General features: G+C 40.1%; 1 protein-coding gene across 6 annotated transcripts in view; it reads left to right on the forward strand.

Annotated features, from left to right (window-relative positions):
* The window catches only part of LOC122563627 (fatty acid-binding protein, brain-like), a 155,825-nt gene that overhangs the window by 26,087 nt on the left and 114,399 nt on the right, over window positions 1-15,339 (forward strand). For 4 of the 6 annotated variants that reach the window (XM_043717603.1, XM_043717607.1, XM_043717610.1 and 1 more), the window contains exon 2: window positions 13,625-13,735. The exons of the other annotated variants lie outside the window; for them this stretch is intronic. The gene's annotated coding sequence lies outside the window, so the exon portion shown is untranslated. The remainder of the gene's footprint in view (window positions 1-13,624; window positions 13,736-15,339) is intronic. 6 annotated transcript variants of the gene reach the window in all.

Below are 15,339 nucleotides of genomic sequence, written 5' to 3' on the forward strand. Positions count from 1 at the left end.
ACATTCTGCACCCTCTCTGAGATATCCTTGATCCTGGCACCAGGGAAGCAACACACCATTCTGATTTTTTGCTGCTGGCCACAGAAACATCTGTCTGTACCTTGGACTAGAGGGTCCCCTAACACAATTGATCTCTTGGTACCCGACGTACCCCTCGTTGCATTAGAACCAGTCTGAATACCAGAAACTTGGCTGTTCATGCTACGTTCCCCTGAGAATCCATCACCCTCTACATTTTCCAAAACAGCATGCCTATTTAAAATGGGTATATCCACAAAAGACTCCTGCACTACCTCTCTTACCTTTCCTGGAGTTAACCAATCTATGTGACTGTATCTGAGACTTTCTGCCCTTCTTATAACTGCCATCCATCACATGTTATGACTTCAGAGTAGGCTTCTTTTGATTGAATATTATGCCACCCCAAACCACACTATTAAAAAGTAACCCTGGACAACATCCAGACTTGATTTACTCTGTAGGAAATAACATTCACACCTTTAAAGTGCCAGATAATAAGCAACTTCAACAGAGAGAATATAACCAACTCCCTTTGACATTGAAAAGTACAACTATTTCTGAATACCCCAGCACTAACATATTGGAACTATTGGTATTTGATTAACCAGAAAGTCAATTGGACCAAACAGATAAATACAAGAGTGGGTCACAGGCTGGGAACTATGCAACAAGTAATTCACCTTCTAACCCCAGTGCCTGTCCACCATCTATGAGGCACAAGTTAGGAGTGTGATGCAATATTCTCCATTTAGATCATTGAATCCCTACAGTGCACAAAGAGGCCATTCAGCCCATTGAGACTGTACTCTAAAGACCATCCCAACCAGACCTAGCCCTCTGCCTTATTCCTGTACCCCTGCATTTACAATTGCTAATCCATCTCGTCTGCACTTGTCTGAATGAGTGCAGCTTGAACAATACTAAAGAAAGTTGACACCATCCAGGACAAAATGATGGTGAATAACGCCTAGCCACACTTTAGACCTTCTTCCCTCACTGTCAGGACATAGTGGTAGCAGCGTGTACCTTTCACATGTGACAACTTGCTAAGGGTCCTTCAACTGCAAATCCATACCCTCTACCACCTAGAAAAATAAAAAGCAGCAGACCCATAGGAACACCGTTACATGCAACTTCACCTCTAAGTATCACAGCATCCTAGCTGAGTAACACTACGTGGACCTGTTGATCTACCGCTGGTGGGTTAATATCATGGAATATGGGTTTACTTATACAGGATTTTAAGAAGCTGGTTCACTAATACCTTCTAGAAGGCAGTTAGGGTTCGGCAATAAATGTTGGCTTTTCATAGATGTCTACATTCCATCACAATTTAAAAATGGATGTCCATTGCCAAAGGAACCATAACCTGGCCAGGAGTCAACACCTTTAAGCAAAATGTAAGGAAGACACAGGAAAAAGAGAATTCAACTGATGAAACCATGAAATTTGATATATATATAGGAGGCAGGGAGGTACTGAGGAAAGTTGAAAGTAACTGAAGAACGCACTTCGGCCAGGAGTGTAAAGATCTTACTAATTTGATGCTTGGATCTCATTACCACTTTTTAAATTCTGTTTCATATCTAGCAGATGGTTGAAATTGACAGGCTGTCAAAAGAGAAAACCGCTGCAGGAAATCGCTGTCAGAGTGACTTTGAGGGACAGTCCCTGAAATCAAGAGATGTGTAGACTGCAGTTCAGGGCTTAGGGTTGAGGGTGAGGAAGGTGCGGTCTGTTGTGATTGCTGGAGAGAGTACAGAGAGGCCATTACTGGTAGAAGGGAGGCTAAAGTCTTCCCCAAGTAATCCAGAGGAATCCTCCTGCTTCTCCTGGTTCATGAGTAGTGCTGCAGAAGGCGACTAACATTTTTAGAGACAGCAGCAAGTAAATTTACATCAAGCTCACAATTGAACTATGGAAACCTGATTTACAAATGTTGATAAAGTGTCCACTCTTCAATGGTGGGACACTCACACCTTCTGTTGTCCACATGTGGAAAAGGAGCAATGTGTACATGGGTTTGCTTCTCACATTGCTCATTTTTTTAAGGTTTAAACCATCCCCTCTACCCCAGCCTTGCCCCACCAATTATGAGTGGGTTAGTTTTTAACATCTTGAAGTTTAATCATCCCTTACCATTTGTTCTGGAGAAAGACTATGAGGAGCCAAATACAGTTGCACTGGGGTGAAAATGTTCTCTTTACCAGCTATGTTGTTTAAAACAAAATGTACATTTAAAATAAAACGTAATGTGGTAAGCATTCCCAGCTAAAACATTGAGACACTCACATATTCATGTGTAATTTAAATATTTTCTATTATTATTATTTCAGATTCCCCTTCAATGGCAACATTACCTCAAGTTATTTGAATTGAGACATACTTGGTGATTATAACACGTGCCAAGGAAATCAATAAGGGAAGTGTTTTTCACCAGTCAGCTATTTTTGTTCTCTGCAGTTTTTGTTGGTTTCAGAGAATAGTTTTCACCACATGACTGCCACCTGTAATGAATGATTAATATTTGCAACACAATTGATCTATTGCCTACAACAATAACTTGTGTTCATATAGCACATTGTAAAAAGTTCCAAAGCACTTCACAGGACAAGGGTCAGCACACGGCCAAAGCAGAGGACATGAGGACATTTGGCCAAATGTTCAGATAAATGGGTACATTTTCATGAGCTTCCTGAAGGAGGTAGGGTGACATAAAGGTCTAGTGAGGAAATTCCAACGTTTGGAGTCAAAACATACGGGAAGCAGACAGGAAAATGAAGTTGAGACTACAGTCAGATTGCAATGACCTCAGTGAATGGTGGTGCAGGATTGAGGGTCGAATTGCCCATTCCTTCTAAATTCATTGTTCCAGAGTTGGAGCCCAGATCATTAAAGACAAAGTTATTAATGACAGGGTAGAGGAAGTAAGGGATGCACAAGATTGCCTAATGGTATTATCACTCGACTAATAATCTGGAGACACAGATAATGTTCTGGGGACCTGGGTTTGGATCCCACCATTGCAGATGATGGAATTTGAATTTGTTGAAAAAAATCTGGAAATAAAAGTCTAGGGATTACCTTGAATCCATTACTGTTTGATGGAAAAACCCATATGATTCACTAATGTCTTTTAGGGAAGGTAACTGCCATCCTTGCCTGGTTTGGTCTACATGTGACTCCAAACCCACAGCAAAGACACTGGCTCTTAACTACCTTCCAGAGAATTTGGGATGGGTAATGAATGCTGGCCTGGCCAGTGATGCCCACATCCTGTGAACTAATTTTACAAAGGCCAGAATTGGAATAGGACAATGTTGTCAGAGGTTTGTAGGACTATTGGAGGTTCCAGATACAATATGCCCTGCCAGTAGCAGTGATGGACTCTCCCTCTTTATGGGCATTTAAACGGGCATTGGATAGGCATATGGAGGATAGTGGGCTAGTGTAGGTTAGGTGGGCTTGGATCGGCGCAACATCGAGGGCCAAAGAGCCTGTACTGCGCTGTATATTTCTATGTCTATGTCTATGAGTTGCTGCAGTGCACCTTGTATGTGGTATAACCTGCTGCCACTAAACCGGTGGTGGAGAGAGTGAATCTTTCTAATAAAACAGAACTATATGCCAGAAATGTGAAACAAAAACAGAACTTGCTGGAGAAATCCAAAGATGTGCAGTTTAGGTGAATTGGCTGTGCTAAATTGCCTAGAGTAATCAGGGATGTGTAGATTAGATGCATTAGTTAGGGGTAAATAATAGGGTGGAGGAATGGGTCTGGTTGGGTTACTCTTCAGAGGGTCGGTATGGACTTGGGTCAAAGGGGCAGTTTCCTCACTGTAGGGAATCTATTCTGGATTCTATTCTATTCTATTCTCAGCAGATCTGGCAGCATCTGTGGAGAGAAAGCAGTTTTGGTGAATGGTCAGAAGACCCAAAACTCTGTTTGTTTTCTCTCCACAGATGCTACCAGACCTGCTTAGTTTCTCCAGCAATTTCTGTTTTTGATTGAATCTTTAAGTTGAGAGATGAGATATCGAACAAGTGTGCAATGTTGACATGGCTGGTGATGACCATCTTCAGTGTTGGAGCTGCACCCATTATAGCAACTGGACAGTGTTCCATCTCATTCCTGACTTGGATTTATATGCTGGACAAGTTAGGTGGAGACTTGCACAAGACAGAATTCCTAGCCTCTGACTAGTTCTTGTAGTCACAGTTTTGACATGGCTAGTCCAGTTCAGGCTGTAGTCTGTGGTACCCTATAAAGTGCTGATGGTGATGTTTAAGCAATGATAATGCCAAGGGGAAGTGGTTAGATCCTGTATTGTTGAAGATGGTCATTGCCTGGCATCTGTTCGGCACAAACCTTATTTGCCACTTATAGGTCCAGAACTGAATGTTATCCAGATTTTCACATGGACACTGGCTTCAATAACTGAGGAATCTCTATCTCTGAGCCAGGAGGCATGGGTTCAAGTCCTCCCTACAACAGTGGGGTTTAGTAACCTCTGTGAACAGATTGATTGGAAAATATCTGAGGACTTGCATTGTACCACATTCAATGCCAATCATCAGGCTTTACCATGGTAAATATGACCAATTTTCTCCCCTTAAAATGAACCAGATGGGTTATTTAAATTTGTAGCAGTTCCACAGCTCTAATACTGAGATTAGCCCTCAGTTCTACGTTTTATTAATTATTCGCTCCTAGTATATTAGAGTAGGGCCCTGAATTATAAGCCCAGTGAAAATAATAGTACACCATCCTCACAAGTTTGTTTTCTGACTTCCATTCTATTTTTATACTGAGGTGTGTGACATTGGACATGTCTACACTGAAGCAATTTATTTTGACTTGTGCTGTTATGTACAATGCACAGCCATCATGTGGACAGTAAAACAGCTCAGGCCATGATGAATTACTGCCGATGCTCTACTTTGTTTTGAAAATATAACTTGACTTGTTTAGATTTTCAAATTTTTGTACCTGACAATCTTGGATAGGTCAGTTCCTCATTGGCCGTGAGGCAATTGATCAGAATGACAGAACGCTCATGGAGGCTATTTTTCACGTGAAAGAGACAACTAGACAAACAGCAGGGAGTTCACGGCTGTCAGCACATTTTGTCTTTGTGTCATTAACCATAACTCTACATTTGATAGTCTCCTGACCATCTGTTATCAGTTCCTGGCCCTTCTCCTTGCATCACTTAAAACTTGTTTGAATGCATTGCACATCCATTTCTGAAATTGAGATTCACTCCATTGCTCAAATCCAGATTTTCTTCAATTTCTTTTTACTTTTGTGAAGCTGTTCTAGTAGGCTGCAGAATTTCAAAGCCAGTTTAGTATCACTTACATCCTTATCACTTTTTTTGTATCTTTTTGTCCTTGTTTCACACCAGTACTTGTGCTTCCAAGGATTTCATTTTGTTATGAAGGCCTTCGGGACAATGAGACGTCATTGAAGGAGCTTGCTGAATGCATCTTTGTCCATCAGTTACATAGCATTAATGATAAAGGATTGGGAACTAATTCTTTGTGAATATGCACCCAGGATGCCAAATTTACTGTTAAACTACAGTGGGGTTCTGGACAATAACGTATCAATCCACCAGTCACATGGAGAGCAGAAAGAAGTACTATCAATGAAGCTCCTGAATTTTGAGTCTAAAAGCATGATCATTTTGAATTTACAGGAATTGGAAGTTAACAACTTGTTTTGACCACCTTGTCCTGCAATACATATCTTGCCCATAATCTATAGCTTCCTGATTTTATTTTGTATCTTTTAAAAAAAAACGTACTTTTTAAAAAATTCTACTTTCTGCTTGGCAAAAATCCCCTTGGCACGGTGCACTGTTCTCTGCTAAAATGTCACATCTAATCAACATAGATGCATAAATCCTAGTCGAGTGACAACAGAAATGGGCAGATACCATACCAGAGAGAACCGAAAGGACTGCGAATGCCATAAATCAGAAACAAAAACTGAAGTTGCTGGAAAAGCTCAGCATGTCTGGCAGCATCTGTGGGGAGAAAGCAGAGTTAATGTTTCGGGTTGAGTGATCCATCCTCAGAACTGAAACGTTAGCAATACCAGAGAAACCTTTGTTAAAGAATCTCGGACGAAGAACTGAACCTTTTGATCTAGTTCATGCCATCATCAAGGTCATCAGGAGTTGATTTATATTTCCTGTTGTCACCGTTTTCTGGGACTGTATTGGCAGTCCATTCCTCAGCAAATTCTCTATGGCTTTTTGCTGAAACTTCCAAAGAAACCATCCTGTACCCATGATTTGGAGATACTGGTTTTGGACTGAGGTTTACAAAGTTTAAAAATCTCACAACACCAGTTTATAGTCCAACAGGTTTAATTGGAAGCACACTAGCTTTGAGTGTCGCTACCTCATCACGTGAAGGAGCGACGCTCCAAAAGCTAGTGTGCTTCCAATTCAACCTGTTGGACTAGAACCTGGTGTTGTATAATCCCATACCCAGTGTGCTAGTCTTTCCTACATGTGTAACGTGGACACCTCTCACATTAATAATGTTCCTACCACTTTCTGAGAATAGACTGCATTCCAGTTTGCAGTGTATACATTTCACCATGAAATAAGTTTGAATAACATCACTGGCACAGGCCCAGGAAAGTTAGCACTTCCATTAACGGGCTGTCGTGTTATAAAATGTGGGGTTAAAGCTTAATTACACCTTGAGCAACACAAATTCCCAACACTCTACATGTGTAGCCTTAAGAAATGAGGTCAGAGATACAAAAGCAGTTTGACTGAGAATAATTATAAATATTTGCTACAATTTAGTCAGATGTTATGATATACCTTTGTCACAGGTAGGACTTGAACCTGAATCTTCTAGCCAAGAGGTAAGGACACTACCACTATATCACAAGAGTTCCCAAAGGAGATATTTTTAAGTTTATGCATGCCTAAACTGAATTTAAACAGCAAAAGTGCAAGGATTTATTTTCTTTGGAGGTTTTGGTTGAAGAGCATCAATTGTGAAAATTCTTCCTTTTTTATTTTTAGCAATGCCTTTGGAGACATGCCCAGATTGCCTTTGCCTTTGATTATCTGTTTTGTTAGTTTAGCTGCATTTCTTTTGGAACACTGTCTTTTTAAAAAATGACATAAATAACATTCCGGAAGGATTAATTTGCTTTTGACAGGAAGTTACAGATTTTAATAAGATTTTAAAAGATCTATTGGGAATTCAGCTTCTGTTTAAACCTTGCTCATCTGCAGATTTTTATAGCCTGTGCCTAATGAAAGCTAAGACAGGATCAAATCCTGCTGATGGCACTGAGAGCTGAGTGGCTGTCAGTTTATTGGAGAGGCTGCGACCTCAATCTGCCTCCGATCCAATTGATGCATACTCCATGGCAACACCTCAACCAACCAGAGGCTACTTTGCAACCAATCAAGCTCCTCCCTTCTAATGCAATATAAAAATGGTTCTTTTTTTTTCCCCACATTTGCTACTCTTGCAAATTATCCTGATGAAGCTTTTTGTCAAACATTCAGCAAAATGTTTTTTCCTGTAATGTGCAAATTAGAGTTTAAAAGAAAACAGTACATGGGCAAACATTACTTGAATTTTGAAATGTAACTGAGAAACACTTTGAAATACTCCACAGGTTTGGCAACAGAGAGAAACAGTTAATGTTCTGTCTTGATGAGTTGATGAAAGAACATTAATCTGAAACATTTTAATTTTGCTTCTATCTAAATAAGTGGCTGAAATTTGACAGGAGGATCCAAAATGTTGGATATGATTTCTGAGGAAGGATTTAGCTCTGAAGTAAAAGCAAAATACTGGGATCTGGAGATCTGAAATACAAACTAAGTGCTTGAGAAACGGTAGAGGTTTGGCAGCCTCTCTGGAGAAAAAAAAAACGAGTTAACATTTTGAGTCCAATGTGGCTCTTTTTTTTCAGAATTGAAGGGGCTGGAAAAATGATGGCATTTATGTGATGGAAAAGTGAGGTGTAAGAGCAAATGGAGCAGATAAGGGTGCATTAAAAAAAGGCAACGTCAACGCAAATGGTAGTAGAGTACGGGAATAAATGAAGACTAAGTGTTAATGGTTCGGTGTTGATAATCGATAACAGGTAGCAATGGGGTTGGGGAGGAATGCAAAACGAATGGCAGAATCATTGTCAGAATTTAATGTTGAGTCCTGAAGGCTGTAAAATGCCAAAGTGGAAATTTAGGGGCTGATCCTCCAGCTTGCATTGGGCCTCACTGGAACACAGGAGTAGGCTTAGGACAGAAATGTTAGCAGAAGTTCAAAATGGTTAAAATAACAGCAACTGGAAGGTTTGGTGTCATTTCTGAAGAAAGGGCAGAGGTGTTGCACAAAGCAGTCCTGCAATCTACATTTGTTCTCACCAATATACAGTAGAGCATACTCCTGGCAGTGAATACAGTAAATCAGAATGAAAGAAGTGCAGGTATAACACTGCATTACCTGGAAAGTGCTTTGAAGGGTCCTTGGGCTTTTTTATCCGTAGCTGCTGGAAAAACCTGCTGAGTTTCTTGAGCACTTTGTACCTCTCAACTATTGACTCATCTTCGAGGGAATAAAAAGATACCTCCTGAGCATTTCTGTGGTATTCTATTATGAGCTAAATGACTTGGGACATGGTAAGTGAGATAACATTATATTTTCTATAATGATCAAAAATCTGTTTTTTAGCTAGATGCAGTGATGATAAATATATATCTTGCTCCCAGACTGAGTGTGCTGGCATTTAAAATATTGTCATTTTACTTGGTCTTGCTAATCAGTGGGAACGAATGTCTGTGTACAGATGACCTTGATTAGGGTCTTGTGGTACAATGATTAGTGTCATGAAGTTTGGGTCAAATTGCACCTGCCCTGGAGGCACTTCATAATGTGTCTAATTGGATTGATTTATAAATATTACTTTTCTGAAATAACTATCTTTCTAGATTACTGTCACTGGATTTTGTAGCAGCAACTAGAATTTTGAGGTCTTTTAACCCTGAAACTTAGTCTGCCCATTTAGATTCCAATGGCCTGTTCCCTTAATTTTTCTCCCTGATGCATGCCTTCTCATGGATGCCTGTACTACAGGGTTGTTGACTCAGGTTAGTCATGTTCCTGGAGGTTTTCTCACATTACCGCTTGCTTCTTACTTTTCCGCCTCCTCTCTGCTGCTGTTCACTGTTGACAGGCTCATCCTCGAGATGCACTGTCTTCCCACTTCATTTGAAAAAGTGTATCGGCTCTTCACCCCAAATGTTTGATTCGTAACTGTCAATTATGTACTCCCTCTTTTCCCATGTCCTGTATTTTTACAACAAATTTGTCAAAAAAAGGTTTGCAGTAGCTGGTGTAAGATTAATTTGTTTTCAATTTTTATGACTGTAGGTTAATGCTTGAAGGATGCGAGCTATGCTATCCTTGACTGAGGAGAATCGACGTTTCGGGCATAAGCCCTTCGCTTTTCTAGCAACACTTTTTTTTCAGCTCTGATCTCCACCATCTGCAGTCTTCACTTTCTCCTATTCTTGCCTCAGTCAAGTCCTGAGAAATATGTAAATTGAGCCTTGCCTCAGCACTGCTGGGCTACCTCTGAATTGTTCTTGACAAACCCTCTGTATCAAAAGTAGAGCCCCACCCTTTCGGGTTGAGGGTCATTGTTCTTCAAGTAGCCTGATTCCTTTGTACTTGCTACCTATAGTTGCAGAGTTTCCCCACCCAATGCACTGCTTCTTTGCTAGCTGAGTTCTTTATTAATTATCTGTTTTGCCATAAAGTGAAAAATCACACAATACCAGGTTATAGTCCAACAGGTTTAATTGGAAGCACACTAGCTTTCGGAGCAGTGGACTATAACCTGGTGTTGTGATTTTTAACTTTGTACACCCCAGTCCAACACCGGCATCTTCAAATCATGGCTATAGAGTGAAGTAGCCACCTTCTTTAAAATATGTGTTAACCATAAACTTTGCCTGTTTCCCTTGGAATATTTAAAAGTGTCACTGATACAGGTGCATCCCTCTTTTTTTTGTGGAGATTGGCGAAAGAATATGATCCAACGTGGCATTAGGGTTAACAACTCTCCACGATTGCCCTGGAGTCTCTAGGTATTGAAAATGGACAAAGTGCCACTGATGTACTAGGAATAATAAAGCTAATAGCCAAATGTGAACTAATGAGCTATTGAAAACATGTTTGTTTACTAAGTGGCATGGAAAGGTGTGTTGTGAAGATTGATGAATATAGGGCGACCAGGAATATGAGACTGGGGTCAGAAAAGGTCAAGTGATGAAGCTACCAGAGTTGACAACCAAAGGAGACATGCAGGCAAATGTATGCATGTTCAGTTATAGTGTACCTTTTATACCATGTGCTCTGAAACAGAGTGCCATATCTAGGCATATCTGAAACAACCTTCAAATGAAGCACAGAATTCCCAGAGGAAACTAGCACTGATCTCTGTGCAGTTCTGCAGCTAGAATGAAAACCGCTTTCAATGTAGGAACAATTGTGTCAAAGATTGTGAAAGTCATTGATGTGCTGAACTATTGGTATTTTGATCCTTCTAAGCAATGAAAGGAGATATCTGTCAAATGTATGAAAACAATTCTGATTTATGCTTTGAGGGGGAGTATTTTAAGATATTAAAATTGTATTAGGAAAATATATCTTAAACATGTTTTGTGCAACTATTAGTTCTTAAACTGAACTTGCTTTCTACCCTCCTTCTATAGTGGTTTTGACGTGAATTTGTAATTCCCTGATAGCCAAAACTTAAAACTAAATACATTGTTTGACTTGTACTCTTGTGGTCATCTAACTGTACAGTATGTTGCCTTCCAGTGACCTGATTGATCTCTGATCTCTGGGGAACCATGCAGTCATCGAATCCCGACAGAATCATGGAATCCCTCCAGTGCAGAAACAAGCCATTTGGCTCAACAAGTCCACACCGACCCTCTGAAGAGTATCCCACCCAGACCCATTCCCCTACTCTATTGCTCGACATTTCCCCTAACTAAAGCACCTAGCCTACACATTCCTGAACACCAGTGGGCAATTTAACACGGCCAGTTTACCTAACCTGTACATCTTTGGACTGTGGGAGGAAACTGGAGTACCTGGCAGAAGCCCACGCCAACACCGTTGGAATCAAACCCAGGTCCCTGGTGCTGTGAGGCAACAGTGCTAACCACTGAGCCACCATGATCTGTGACACTATGGTTACTCACTGATTTTGCTTTCTTTGGGTAATGGCAATTGCTGTCAATTTTTGTTTTCTCTTCTCAGCCCTACTGCTGTTTCTGACATCTGTTAGAACTCCAGGTGTCCTCCTTTAGCTGCTGGCCTCGCCCCCTTTCTCATCTCCTCCCCAATAAAGAAACTTTTTGTTCATAAATTAAAAATGTTAAATTCACTGCTCGAATCACCCGGCACGAACTTTTTAAAAGAGGAATGCAGCCTGCCTGCACTCTGATCCGAGCTTGCCAGCTAATTCCTTCCAGCTGTGACCTTCTGCTCAATCCTCCCCTCCTACTAGCAGCTCCCAAGTGTTGACCTTCTGCTCTCACCACACTGACCTTGAATACTTTGGCTTTACTCCCTCCCACTACTGCTCTGGGACTTGGAGTGGCAAGTTACTAAGGAGCAAGTTAGCCTCAGAGGGGAGTAGAGATGACTAAATCTCCAGTACTGAGCAATAATGTTTACTTTTCATAACTGACCTTGAGACCAATGTAGCGTTTTGTGTTTCAGATGAATAGGTGCACCTCAGACAGCTGTGTATCTGACCATAGGGCCAGCAATTGAGAGAATCTGCTCATTGTCCTTCTGGTTAAACCTGTTGTCTGTGTTTGGCCTGTCTTGGAACCAAGCCCATGTATACATCTATACCTCCAGCAGTTGGATAATTGAAAGACAGATTTTAATTATACAGCATTTTTCACAGCCCCCCGGGTGTACCAATGCATTCAATCAAATGAGGCACTTTGCAAAAGTAGTCAGTATTGAAATGTAGGAAATGAGTTTCTGAATAAAAACTGAACCGAGCGCAATTTGTAGTAATATTGATAGTTGATCCAATATGTGACAACTGAACTAAACCAGCTACATATTTGCCTTTTTTTTTTAAGAACAACCCCATTAATACCATCCTTGCTGTTTTCTTTGCTGTGTACATCTCTGCTCTGCGTGTCTGTGTTTTTGACATTAGCACCACAGCCTCTTTTTGCTTTTGTGCTAAACATCACTAATGGCACCATTTGCTTCATTTCCACAATGTTTCTTGATCCAGAGTCTGTGCTTTAGCAGATCCGGAAGGTCTTGCACCATGGTTCGATTCCAGTCTCTCAACCAGTTGCACTCCTCATTCAAATATCCTACTCCAGAACTTTACATTCACCATTGCTGTCAACTATCCTATGGCCATCAAATGCCCCAAACTCCCCACTGTCAGGGGATGTTCCTAATTGTTGCTGGCATGGCAAGACCATATCGGGTGACCTCAATCAAACAGGTATTCATGTGTACGAGGAAATATGAAAAGCACAGCTATATCATTTAAAAAGTATATCCGAGGAAATAGTTAAAGTACATTTGAGATTTTGAAGAGACAGAATTGAGAGGAAGCCAGGAGGAGAAGTACAGAAAATGTAAAAAAGAGTGAAGACAAACAGGAATGTGGAGATGACAAAGGCTCAGAAATGAGAGGTTAACATCAGCGAGTGAAAATAATTAACTTAGTGAGTTTTGCAGGATTTCAAAGGAACTGAGAGAATGAGATTTTGAAAATGACAAACGATAGCACGGGGGGGACATTTCTCCGATGAGGGAAAGACTATTATGCAACTCTGCAATGTCAATGCAGAGTAACAAACACTGCTGCATTAAAAGGATTTACTTTTTTTGTTAGCTATTGTTATTCTTCGGGATAGTGCCAAGGAGTTATCATAGTGACTGAAATGTATTCTTTCATAGTGATTGCTGTTTACATACAACCAGTATCTCAGTAATTGCACTGCAAACATTTTAAAATTCAGATGAACTGCATCCATGGAAATTGCATTTATGACTTCAAACAATTTTAGAATTTAATATGTAACTCTAGAAGTTGAGCCCTTGGAGAGTAACTATCATAAACTACCAGCTGCTGCAGAGAGAATGTGGGAACATGTTTGTCATCATCCTTTCATAATTGAAGATGCAAGAGCTAATATTATCAACAAGTCCATCACTGACACTAAAGCTGTGCTATTATCACTGACACACTTAGCTGTACACCTTTTTTGTGAATTTTTCATAGCTTTGTTACAAGCCGTTTTTTAAAAAAAGCATCCATAATGCCTGTATTGTCAATTAGAGGCAGTTCTTAATATGCAAACACTGTCATACAAAGTGCAAACATGGGTGAGCTGTCAGAAAGTTCATGCTGAGGATAAAACATCAGTTGACAAGGGTAGTATACTAAGGAATGGAAGAAAGAGACATCAAATAGAATGAAAACAAAATATATCAGAGTAATTACTTCTTTGATTCACTAGCAATCTTTTTATCCAATTTCTACCTTTCACAGATTGGGCCCAGTCAGTATAAGGATGGCAAGAGTCTAATCTTGGAGCATAAAAATTTGGACAGAGCCACTTTTTAAAAAAAAGTGTCGAGTAGCATATGACTCTGAGGGAAGGTAGGTTGCATTTATCTGCTGAATTATTTGGGTACTTTTCACCACCTAAGAATCTTCCAAGTTGATTTTGGAACTAAGATGAAAGGTGGAGGAGATGTAAGCTAATTGATGGTTCTTGCGTTTTTGTTTGACTGAGTGAGCAATTGTACAAAGATTATTGATAGTACTCTTCTTTCAATAACACAGACTTGTCTGTTTATAGCACCATTTTAACACAAAGTATTCCATGGCCCTTTGCAGGAACCAGGTAAAGCAAAATTTACCTTGAGATATTTGCTCAGGTAGTGAAAAGCTTAGTTGGGGGGGGAGTTTTTCAGTGCCTTAAGATAGAAAATTAGGCAGAGAGATGGAAAGCTTAAGGCCCAGGCAGCTGAAAGCATAACCACTAGTGGTGAAGCAATTAAACTCGGGGATTTTGAAGAGGCTGGAGTTAGATGGATACAGATGTATTGGATGACTGTGGAGTTAGAGGAGATTACAGACTCGAGGGGGCAATGCAACAGAGGATTTTGAAATTGAGGATATCAAAATTAAAACTAAGTTGTTAAACTTCAGTTTGATTTGTAGGTTGGTGAGTACAGGAGTGATGTGTAAATGGAGTTTTGAGAAGATTTGTAGTTCCGGTTGAGGTTCTGGATGTAAGTTTGCTCACTGAACTGGAAGGTTCATTTTCAGATGTTTTGTCATCATACTGGGTAACATCATCAGTGAGCCTCTGGTGAAGCACTGATGTTATGGCTTGCTCTCTGTGTTTAGGTTTCCTTGGGTTGGTGATGTCATTCTGTAGTAATGTCATTTCCTGTTCCTGAACCTGAAAGACCCTATACAGACAACAAGCAAAACCAACACCATTTACAAAATACCTTACAAGAACTGTAACAAACACTACATTGGACACAAAGAAAACTAGCCACCAGGATACATGAACATCAACTTGCCACAAAAAGACATGACCACCTATCACAAATATCCTTTCGTATAAATGAGGAAGGACACCACTTTGACTGGGACAACACATCCATACTAGGACAAGCCAAACAAAGACACGCATGAGAATTCCCAGAAGAATGGCATTCCAACTGGAACTCTATCAACAAACACATCAATTTGGATCCCATCTATCACTTTGAGAAAAAGAACAGGACATGACATCACCAACCCAAGGAAAACTAAACATGTAAATAGAAAGCGGGCCATAACAGCAGTGCTTCACCAGAGGCTCACTGATGTTACCTTGTTTGGTGATGAAACATCTGAAAAATGAACCTTCCAGCTCAGTGAGCAAACTTGTATCCAGAGCCAAGTTTTGTATGATATCAATTTGATTTTGCAAAATTATAAATGTTCTGGAAGCTGATGTTTTAAGGCCAGGGTAAGATCAACCCAAGTCTTTCAGGATAGCTTCTACTGCTAATTGCCTCAATCAAATTGTCAACAGTCATTACCCTATTCTGTTTTTTAAAATGCAGTTCTTTCTATTATATATGCTAAAAATTTCAATTTAGCAAAAATTAAATTATCCTCTGGCCCTCATAGCCTCTCTAAGTGCACTTGATACAACTTTCCCAGTGTTATTAGTTATTCATCCATTTTGCAACGCATGT

The sequence above is a fragment of the Chiloscyllium plagiosum genome, chromosome 27 (assembly GCF_004010195.1).
Source record: "Chiloscyllium plagiosum isolate BGI_BamShark_2017 chromosome 27, ASM401019v2, whole genome shotgun sequence".
NCBI classification, from domain to species: domain Eukaryota; kingdom Metazoa; phylum Chordata; class Chondrichthyes; order Orectolobiformes; family Hemiscylliidae; genus Chiloscyllium; species Chiloscyllium plagiosum.